Source organism: Oncorhynchus keta, unplaced genomic scaffold (genome assembly GCF_023373465.1).
Source record: "Oncorhynchus keta strain PuntledgeMale-10-30-2019 unplaced genomic scaffold, Oket_V2 Un_scaffold_9322_pilon_pilon, whole genome shotgun sequence".
NCBI classification, from domain to species: domain Eukaryota; kingdom Metazoa; phylum Chordata; class Actinopteri; order Salmoniformes; family Salmonidae; genus Oncorhynchus; species Oncorhynchus keta.
In genome coordinates, this window is record NW_026291015.1 from 310,188 (window position 1) to 321,732 (window position 11,545).

At 44.1% G+C, this 11,545-nt stretch overlaps 1 long non-coding RNA gene across 1 annotated transcript; it reads left to right on the forward strand.

The window, feature by feature from the left end:
* Positions 1–239: 239 nt before the first annotated feature.
* On the forward strand, positions 240–10,590 carry LOC127929642 (uncharacterized). The gene is made up of 3 exons (XR_008135665.1): positions 240–7,089; positions 7,828–7,996; positions 8,201–10,590. It is a non-coding gene; the product is annotated as an uncharacterized LOC127929642 (long non-coding RNA).
* The last annotated feature ends 955 nt before the right edge of the window (positions 10,591–11,545 follow it).

The window sequence follows — 11,545 nt, forward strand, 5'->3', positions numbered from 1 at the left end:
AGGGGCAGTGTGGGAAGTGTTGGATGAGAGCGAGAGGGAAAAGGATACAAGGTAGTGGTCGGAGACTTGGAGGGAGTTGCAATGAGGTTAGTGGAAGAACAGCATCTAGTAAAGATGAGGTCAAGCGTATTGCCTGCCTTGTGAGTAGGGGGGAAGGTGAGAGGGTGAGGTCAAAAGAGGAGAGGAGTGGAAAGAAGGAGGCAGAGAGGAATGAGTCAAAGGTAGACAATGTAGGGAGGTTAAAGTCGCCCAGAACTGTGAGAGGTGAGCCGTCCTCAGGAAAGGAGCTTATCAAGGCATCAAGCTCATTGATGAACTCTCCAAGGGAACCTGGAGGGCGATAAATGATAAGGATGTTAAGCTTGAAAGGGCTGGTAACTGTGACAGCATGAAATTCAAAGGAGGCGATAGACAGATGGGTAAGGGGAGAAAGAGAGAAAGACCACTTGGGAGAGATGAGGATCCCGGTGCCACCACCCCGCTGACCAGAAGCTCTCGGGTGTGTGAGAACACGTGGGCGGACGAGGAGAAAGCAGTAGGAGTAGCAGTGTTTTCTGTGGTGATCCATGTTTCCGTCAGTGCCAAGAAGTCGAGGGACTGGAGGGAGGCGTAGGCTGAGATGAACTCTGCCTTGTTGGCCGCAGATCGGCAGTTCCAGAGGCTACCGGAGACCTGGAACTCCACGTGGGTCGTACGCGCTGGGACCACCAGATTAGGGTGGCCGCGGCCACGCGGTGTGGAGCGTTTGTATGGTCTGTGCAGAGAGGAGAGAACAGGGATAGACAGACACATAGTTGACAGGCTACAGAAGAGGCTACGCTAATGCAAGGAGATTGGAATGACAAGTGGACTACACGTCTCGAATGTTCAGAAAGTTAAGCTTACGTAGCAAGAATCTTAGTGACTAAAATGATTAAAATGATACAGTACTGCTGAAGTAGGCTAGCTGGCAGTAGCTGCGTTGTTGACACTACACTAATCAAGTCGTTCCGTTGAGTGTAATAGTTTCTACAGTGCTACTAATCGGGGGCTAGCTGGCTAGCTAGCAGTGTTGTTTACGTTACGTTGCGTTAAAAGAACGACAATAGCTGGCTAGCTAACCTAGAAAATCGCTCTAGACTACACAATTATCTTTGATACAAGGACGGCTATGTAGCTAGCTATGTAGCTAGCTACGATCAAACAAATCAAACCGTTGTACTGTAATGAAATGAAATGAAGATGTGATACTAGCGTTTGCTAGCGTATGCTAGCTGCTGGGCGAATAGCAGTGAAGGCTACGTTAGGGCGACGAAATACGATAATTATGCAATTATCTCTGATACAAGGAAGGCTATGTAGCTAGCTAAGAAGAAATTGCTAAGATTAGACAAATCAACCGTTGTACTATAATGGAATGTAATGAAAAAGTTATACAACCTGCGGAGCGGGTGTGCGATGCGACCGCTCGCTCCAACCCGGAAGTTTAGCAGTCTATGGTCTAGAATAGCCATGTAGGGTACATATCCAGCAGTCTATGGTCTAGAATAGCCATGTAGGGTACATATCCAGCAGTCTATGGTCTAGAATAGCCATGTAGGGTACATATCCAGCAGTCTATGGTCTACCTTGGCCATGTAGAGTACATATCCAGCAGTCTATAGTCTAGAATAGCCATGTAGGGTACATATCCAGCAGTCTATGGTCTAGCTAGGCCATGTAGGTTACATATCCAGCAGTCTATAGTCTAGAATAGCCATGTAGGGTACATATCCAGCAGTCTATGGTCTAGAATAGCCATGTAGGGTACATATCCAGCAGTCTATGGTCTAGAATAGCCATGTAGGGTACATATCCAGCAGTCTATAGTCTAGAATAGCCATGTAGGGTACATATCCAGCAGTCTATAGTCTAGAATAGCCATGTAGGGTACATATCCAGCAGTCTATGGTCTAGAATAGCCATGTAGGGTACATATCCAGCAGTCTATAGTCTAGAATAACCATGTAGGGTACATATCCAGCAGTCTATGGTCTAGCTTGGCCATGTAGTGTACATATCCAGCAATCTATAGTCTAGAATAGCCATGTAGGGTACATATCCAGCAGTCTATGGTCTAGAATAGCCATGTAGGGTACATATCCAGCAGTCTATAGTCTAGAATAACCATGTAGGGTACATATCCAGCAGTCTATGGTCTAGCTTGGCCATGTAGTGTACATATCCAGCAGTCTATAGTCTAGAATAGCCATGTAGGGTACATATCCAGCAGTCTATGGTCTAGAATAGCCATGTAGGGAACATATCCAGCAGTCTATAGTCTAGAATAACCATGTAGGGTACATATCCAGCAGTCTATGGTCTAGCTTGGCCATGTAGTGTACATATCCAGCAGTATATGGTCTAGAATAGCCATGTAGGGTACATATCCAGCAGTCTATGGTCTAGAATAGCCATGTATGGTACATATCCAGCGGTCTTTGCTCTAGAATAGCCATGTAGAGGACATATCCAGCAGTCTATAGTCTAGAATAACCATGTAGGGTACATATACAGCAGTCTATGGTCTAGCTTGGCCATGTAGGGTACATATCCAGAGTATGGTCTAGCTTGGCCATTTAGAGTACATATCCAGCAGTCTATGGTCTAGAATAGCCATGTAGGGTACATATACAGCAGTCTATGGTCTAGCTTGGCCATGTAGGGTACATATTCAGCAGTCTATGGTCTAGAATAAACATGTAGAGTACATATCCAGCAGTCTATAGTCTAGCTTGGCCATGTAGGGTACATATTCAGCAGTCTATGGTCTAGCTTGCCCATGTAGGGTACATATCCAGCAGTCTATGGTCTAGCCTGGCCATGTAGAGTACATATCCAGCAGTCTATAGTCTAGCTTGGCCATGTAGGGTACATATCCAGCAGTCTATGGTCTAGCTTGCCCATGTAGGGTACATATCCAGCAGTCTATGGTCTAGCCTGGCCATGTAGAGTACATATCCAGCAGTCTATAGTCTAGAATAGCCATGTAGGGTACATATCCAGCAGTCTATAGTCTAGAATAGCCATGTAGGGTACATATCCAGCAGTCTATGGTCTACAATAGCCATGTAGAGTACATATCCAGCAGTCTTTGCTCTAGAATAGCCATGTAGAGGACATATCCAGCAGTCTATAGTCTAGAATAACCATGTAGGGTACATATACAGCAGTCTATGGTCTAGCTTGGCCATGTAGGGTACATATCCAGAGTATGGTCTAGCTTGGCCATTTAGAGTACATATCCAGCAGTCTATGGTCTAGAATAGCCATGTAGGGTACATATACAGCAGTCTATGGTCTAGCTTGGCCATGTAGGGTACATATTCAGCAGTCTATGGTCTAGAATAAACATGTAGAGTACATATCCAGCAGTCTATAGTCTAGCTTGGCCATGTAGGGTACATATTCAGCAGTCTATGGTCTAGCTTGCCCATGTAGGGTACATATCCAGCAGTCTATGGTCTAGCCTGGCCATGTAGAGTACATATCCAGCAGTCTATAGTCTAGCTTGGCCATGTAGGGTACATATCCAGCAGTCTATGGTCTAGCTTGGCCATATAGGGTTCATATCCAGCAGTCTATGGTCTAGCTAGGCCATGTAGAGTACATATCCAGCAGTCTATAGTCTAGAATAGCCATGTAGGGTACATATCCAGCAGTCTATAGTCTAGAATAGCCATGTAGGGTACATATCCAGCTGTCTATGGTCTAGAATAGCCATGTAGAGTACATATCCAGCAGTCTATGGTCTAGCTTGGCCATGTAGGGTACATATCCAGAGTCTATAGTCTAGAATAGCCATGTAGGGTACATATCCAGCAGTCTATGGTCTAGAATAGCCATGTAGGGTACATATCCAGCAGTCTATAGTCTAGAATAGCCATGTAGGATACATATCCAGACTATGGTCAAGCTTGGCCATTTAGAGTACATATCCAGCAGTCTATGGTCTAGAATAGCAATGTAGGGTACATATCCAGCAGTCTATGGTCTAGAATATCCATGTAGGGTACATATCCAGCAGTCTATGGTCTAGAATAGCCATGTAGGGTACATATCCAGCAGTCTATAGTCTAGAATAGCCATGTAGGGTACATATCCAGCAGTCTATGGTCTAGAATAGCCATGTAGGGTATATATCCAGCGGTCTATGGTCTAGCTTGGCCATGTAGGGTACATATACAGCAGTATATGGTCTAGCTTGGCCATGTAGGGTACATATCCAGCAGTCTATGGTCTAGAATAACCATGTAGGGCACATATCCAGCTGTCTATGGTGTAGCTTGGCAATGTAGAATACATATCCAGCAGTCTATAGTCTAGAATAGCCATGTAGGGTACATATCCAGCAGTCTATAGTCTAGAATAGCCATGTAGGGTACATATCCAGCAGTCTATAGTCTAGAATAGCCATGTAGGGTACATATCCAGCAGTCTATAGTCTAGAATAGCCATGTAGAGTACATATCCAGCAGTCTATAGTCTAGAATAGCCATGTATGGTACATATCCAGCGGTCTTTGGTCTAGAATAGCCATGTAGGGTACATATCCAGCAGTCTATGGTCTAGCTTGGCCATGTAGAGTACATATCCAGCAGTCTATGGTCTAGAATAGCCATGTAGAGTACATATCCAGCAGTCTATGGTCTAGAATAGCCATGTAGGGAACATATCCAGCAGTCTGTGGTCGAGCTTGGCCATGTAGAGTACATATCCAGCAGTCTATGGTCTAGAATAGCCATGTAGGGTACATATCCAGCAGTCTATGGTCTAGCTTGGCCATGTAGAGTACATATCCAGCAGTCTATGGTCTAGAATAGCCATGTAGAGTACATATCCAGCAGTCTATGGTCTAGAATAGCCATGTAGGGTACATATCCAGCAGTCTATAGTCTAGAAAAGCCAGGTAGGGTACATATCCAGCAGTCTATGGTCTAGAATAGCCATGTATGGTACATATCCAGCAGTCTATGGTCTAGAATAGCCATGTAGGGTACATATCCAGCAGTCTATGGTCTAGAATAGCCATGTAGAGTACATATCCAGCAGTCTATAGTCTAGAATAGCCATGTAGGGTACATATCCAGCAGTCTATGGTCTAGAATAGCCATGTAGGGTACATATCCAGCAGTCTATGGTCTAGAATAGCCATGTAGGGTACATATCCAGCAGTCTATGGTCTAGAATAGCCATGTAGGGTACATATCCAGCAGTCTATGGTCTAGAATAGCCATGTAGGGAACATATCCAGCAGTCTGTGGTCGAGCTTGGCCATGTAGGGTACATATCCAGAGTCTATGGTCTAGAATAGCCATGTAGGGTACATATCCAGCAGTCTATGGTCTAGCCTGGCCATGTAGAGTACATATCCAGCAGTCTATAGTCTAGAATAGCCATGTAGGGTACATATCCAGCAGTCTATAGTCTAGAATAGCCATGTAGGATACATATCCAGACTATGGTCAAGCTTGGCCATTTAGAGTACATATCCAGCAGTCTATGGTATAGAATAGCAATGTAGGGTACATATCCAGCAGTCTATGGTCTAGCTTGGCCATGTAGAATACATATCCAGCAGTCTATGGTCTATAATAGCCATGTAGGGTACATATCCAGCAGTCTATGGTCTAGAATAGCAATGTAGGGTACATATCCAGCAGTCTATGGTCTAGCCTGGCCATGTAGAGTACATATCCAGCAGTCTATAGTCTAGAATAGCCATGTAGGGTACATATCCAGCAGTCTATAGTCTAGAATAGCCATGTAGGGTACATATCCAGACTATCGTCAAGCTTGGCCATTTAGAGTACATATCCAGCAGTCTATGGTCTAGAATAGCAATGTAGGGTACATATCCAGCAGTCTATGGTCTAGAATAGCCATGTAGGGTACATATCCAGCAGTCTATGGTCTAGCTTGGCCATGTAGGGTACATATACAGCAGTATATGGTCTAGCTTGGCCATGTAGGGTACATATCCAGCAGTCTATGGTCTAGAATAACCATGTAGGGTACATATCCAGCAGTATATGGTCTAGAATAGCCATGTAGGGTACATATCCAGCAGTCTATAGTCTAGAATAGCCATGTAGGGTACATATCCAGCAGTCTATGGTCTAGCTTGGCCATGTAGAGTACATATCCAGCAGTCTATGGTCTAGAATAACCATGTAGAGTACATATCCAGCAGTCTATGGTCTAGAATAGCCATGTAGGGTACATATCCAGCAGTCTATAGTCTAGAAAAGCCAGGTAGGGTACATATCCAGCAGTCTATGGTCTAGAATAGCCATGTATGGTACATATCCAGCAGTATATGGTCTAGAATAGCCATGTAGGGTACATATCCAGCAGTCTATGGTCTAGAATAGCCATGTAGAGTACATATCCAGCAGTCTATAGTCTAGAATAGCCATGTAGGGTACATATCCAGCAGTCTATGGTCTAGAATAGCCATGTAGGGTACATATCCAGCAGTCTATGGTCTAGAATAGCCATGTAGGGTACATATCCAGCAGTCTATGGTCTAGAATAGCCATGTAGGGTACATATCCAGCAGTCTATGGTCTAGAATAGCCATGTAGGGAACATATCCAGCAGTCTGTGGTCGAGCTTGGCCATGTAGGGTACATATCCAGAGTCTATGGTCTAGAATAGCCATGTAGGGTACATATCCAGCAGTCTACGGTCTAGCCTGGCCATGTAGAGTACATATCCAGCAGTCTATAGTCTAGAATAGCCATGTAGGGTACATATCCAGCAGTCTATGGTCTAGAATAGCCATGTAGGGTACATATCCAGACTATGGTCAAGCTTGGCCATTTAGAGTACATATCCAGCAGTCTATGGTCTAGAATAGCAATGTAGGGTACATATCCAGCAGTCTATGGTCTAGAAAAGCCAGGTAGGGTACATATCCAGCAGTCTATGGTCTAGAATAGCCATGTATGGTACATATCCAGCAGTCGATGGTCTAGAATAGCCATGTAGGGTACATATCCAGCAGTATATGGTCTAGAATAGCCATGTAGGGTACATATCCAGCAGTATATGGTCTAGAATAGCCATGTAGAGTACATATCCAGCAGTCTATGGTCTAGAATAGCCATGTAGGGTACATATCCAGCAGTCTATGGTCTAGAATAGCCATGAAGGGTACATATTCAGCAGTCTATGGTCTAGAATAGCCACGTAGAGTACATATCCAGCAGTCTATGGTCTAGAATAGCCATGTAGAGTACATATCCAGCAGTCTATGGTCTAGAATAGCCATGTAGGGTACATATCCAGCAGTCTATAGTCTAGAAAAGCCAGGTAGGGTACATATCCAGCAGTCTATAGTCTAGAATAGCCATGTATGGTACATATCCAGCAGTCGATGGTCTAGAATAGCCATGTAGGGTACATATCCAGCAGTCTATGGTCTAGAATAGCCATGTAGAGTACATATCCAGCAGTCTATAGTCTAGAATAGCCATGTAGGGTACATATCCAGCAGTCTATGGTCTAGAATAGCCATGTAGGGTACATATCCAGCAGTCTATGGTCTAGAATAGCCATGTAGGGTACATATCCAGCAGTCTATGGTCTAGAATAGCCATGTAGAGTACATATCCAGCGGTCTTTGGTCTAGAATAGCCATGTAGGGTATATATCCAGCAGTCTATGATCTAGAATAGCCATGTATGGTACATATCCAGCAGTCTATGGTCTAGAATAGCCATGTAGGGTACATATCCAGCGGTATTTGGTCTAGAATAGCCATGTAGAGTACATATCCAGCAGTCTATAGTCTAGAAAAGCCAGGTAGGGTACATATCCAGCAGTCTATGGTCTAGAATAGCCATGTAGGGTACATATCCAGCAGTCTATAGTCTAGAAAAGCCAGGTAGGGTACATATCCAGCAGTCTATGGTCTAGAATAGCCATGTATGGTACATATCCAGCAGTCGATGGTCTAGAATAGCCATGTAGGGTACATATCCAGCAGTATATGGTCTAGAATAGCCATGTAGGGTACATATCCAGCAGTATATGGTCTAGAATAGCCATGTAGAGTACATATCCAGCAGTCTATGGTCTAGAATAGCCATGTAGGGTACATATCCAGCAGTCTATGGTCTAGAATAGCCATGAAGGGTACATATTCAGCAGTCTATGGTCTAGAATAGCCATGTAGGTACATATCCAGCAGTCTATGGTCTAGAATAGCCATGTAGAGTACATATCCAGCAGTCTATGGTCTAGAATAGCCATGTAGGGTACATATCCAGCAGTCTATGTCTAGAAAAGCCAGGTAGGGTACATATCCAGCAGTCTATGGTCTAGAATAGCCATGTATGGTACATATCCAGCAGTCGATGGTCTAGAATAGCCATGTAGGGTACATATCCAGCAGTCTATGGTCTAGAATAGCCATGTAGAGTACATATCCAGCAGTCTATAGTCTAGAATAGCCATGTAGGGTACATATCCAGCAGTCTATGGTCTAGAATAGCCATGTAGGGTACATATCCAGCAGTCTATGGTCTAGAATAGCCATGTAGGGTACATATCCAGCAGTCTATGGTCTAGAATAGCCATGTAGAGTACATATCCAGCGGTCTTTGGTCTAGAATAGCCATGTAGGGTATATATCCAGCAGTCTATGGTCTAGAATAGCCATGTATGGTACATATCCAGCAGTCTATGGTCTAGAATAGCCATGTAGGGTACATATCCAGCGGTCTTTGGTCTAGAATAGCCATGTAGAGTACATATCCAGCAGTCTATAGTCTAGAATAACCATGTAGGGTACATATCCAGCAGTCTATGGTCTAGCTTGGCCATGTAGTGTACATATCCAGCAATCTATAGTCTAGAATAGCCATGTAGGGTACATATCCAGAGTATGGTCTAGCTTGGCCATGTAGTGTACATATCCAGCAGTCTATAGTCTAGAATAGCCATGTAGAGTACATATCCAGCAGTCTATGGTCTAGCTTGGCCATGTAGAGTACATATCCAGCAGTCTATGGTCTATAATAGCCATGTAGGGTACATATCCAGCAGTCTATAGTCTAGAATAGTCATGTAGGATACATATCCAGCAGTCTATGGTCTAGCTTGGCCATGTAGAGTACATATCCAGCAGTCTACGGTCTAGAATAGCCATGTAGGGTACATATCCAGCAGTATATGGTCTAGAATAGCCATGTAGGGTACATATCCAGAGGCTATGGTCTAGAATAGCCATGTAGGATACATATCCAGCAGTCTATGATCTAGCTTGGCCATGTAGGGTACATATCCAGCAGTCTATGGTCTAGCCTGGCCAAGTAGAGTACATATCCAGAAGTCTATGGTCGTGAATAGCCATATAGGGTACATATCCAGCAGTCTATGGTCTAGCTTGGCCATGTAGGGTACATATCCAGCAGTCTATGGTCTAGCCTGGCCATGTAGAGTACATATCCAGCAGTCTATAGTCTAGAATAGCCATGTAGGGTACATATCCAGCAGTCTATGGTCTAGAATAGCCATGTAGGGTACATATCCAGCAGTCTATGGTCTAGCTTGGCCATGTAGTGTACATATCCTGCAGTCTATGGTCTAGCTTGGCCATGTAGGGTACATATCCAGCAGTCTATGGTCTAGCTTGGCCATGTAGAGTACATATCCAGCAGTCTATAGTCTAGAATAGCCATGTAGGGTACATATCCAGCACAGTCTATAGTCTAGAATAGCCATGTAGGGTACATATCCAGCAGTCTATGGTCTAGAATAGCCATGTAGAGTACATATCCAGCAGTCTATGGTCTAGCTTGGCCATGTAGGGTACATATCCAGCAGTCTATGGTCTAGCTTGGCCATGTAGGGTACATATCCAGCAGTCTATGGTCTAGCTTGGCCATGTAGTGTACATATCCAGCTGTCTATGGTCTAGCTTGGCCATGTAGGGTACATATCCAGCAGTCTATGGTCTAGCTTGGCCATGTAGGGTACATATCCAGCAGTCTATGGTCTAGAATAGCCATGAAGAGTACATATCCAGCAGTCTATGGTCTAGAATAGCCATGTAGGGTACATATCCAGCAGTCTATGGTCTATAATAGCCATGTAGGGTACATATCCAGCAGTCTATGGTCTAGAATAGCCATGAAGAGTACATATCCAGCAGTCTATGGTCTAGAATAGCCATGTCGTGTACATATCCAGCAGTCTATGGTCTAGCTTGGCCATGTAGAGTACATATCCAGCAGTATATAGTCTAGAATAGCCATGTATGGTACATATCCAGCAGTCTATGGTCTAGAATAGCCATGTAGGGTACATATCCAGCAGTCTATGGTCTAGAATAGCCATGTAGGGTACATATCCAGCAGTCTATGGTCTAGAATAGCCATGTAGGGTACATATCCAGCAGTCTATGGTCTAGAATAGCCATGTAGGGTACATATCCAGCAGTCTATGGTCTAGCTTGGCCATGTAGGGTACATATCCAGCAGTCTATGGTCTAGCTTGGCCATGTAGGGTACATATCCAGCAGTCTATGGTCTAGCTTACATTTACATTTACATTTAAGTCATTTAGCAGGCCTTATGTACAAATTGGGCATACACCTTATGACAACCAGAACAGCCACTTGCATCTAAATCTTGTTGGGGGAAGGGGGTGAGAAGGATTACTTGGCCATGTAGGGAACATATCCAGCAGTCTGTGGTCGAGCTTGGCCATGTAGAGTACATATCCAGCAGTCTATGGTCTAGCTTGGCCATGTAGGGTACATATCCAGCAGTCTATGTTCTAGAATAGCCATGTAGGGTACATATCCAGCAGTCTATAGTCTAGCTTGACCATGTAGTGTACATATCCAGCAGTCTATGTTCTAGAATAGCCATGTAGAGTACATATCCAGCAGTCTATGGTCTAGCTTGGCCATGTAGGGTACATATCCAGCAGTCTATGTTCTAGAATAGCCATGTAGGGTACATATCCAGCAGTCTATGTTCTAGAATAGCCATGTAGAGTACATATCCAGCAGTCTATGGTCTAGCTTGGCCATGTAGGGTACATATCCAGCAGTCTATGGTCTAGAATAGCCATGTAGGGTACATATCCAGCAGTCTATGGTCTAGAATAGCCATGTAGGGTACATATCCAGCAGTCTATGGTCTAGCTTGGCCATGTAGGGTACATATCCAGCAGTCTATGGTCTAGAATAGCCATGTATGGTACATATCCAGCAGTCTATGGTCTAGAATAGCCATGTAGAGTACATATCCAGCAGTCTATGGTCTAGAGTGGCCATGTAGGGTACATATCCAGCAGTCTATGGTCTAGAATAGCCATGTAGGGTACATATCCAGCAGTCTATGGTCTAGAATAGCCATGTAGTGTACATATCCAGCAGTCTATGGTCTAGCTTGGCCATGTAGGGTACATATCCAGCAGTCTATGGTCTAGCTTGGCCATTTAGAGTACATATCCAGCAGTCTATAGTCTAGAATAGCCATGTAGGGTACATATCCAGCAGTCTATGGTC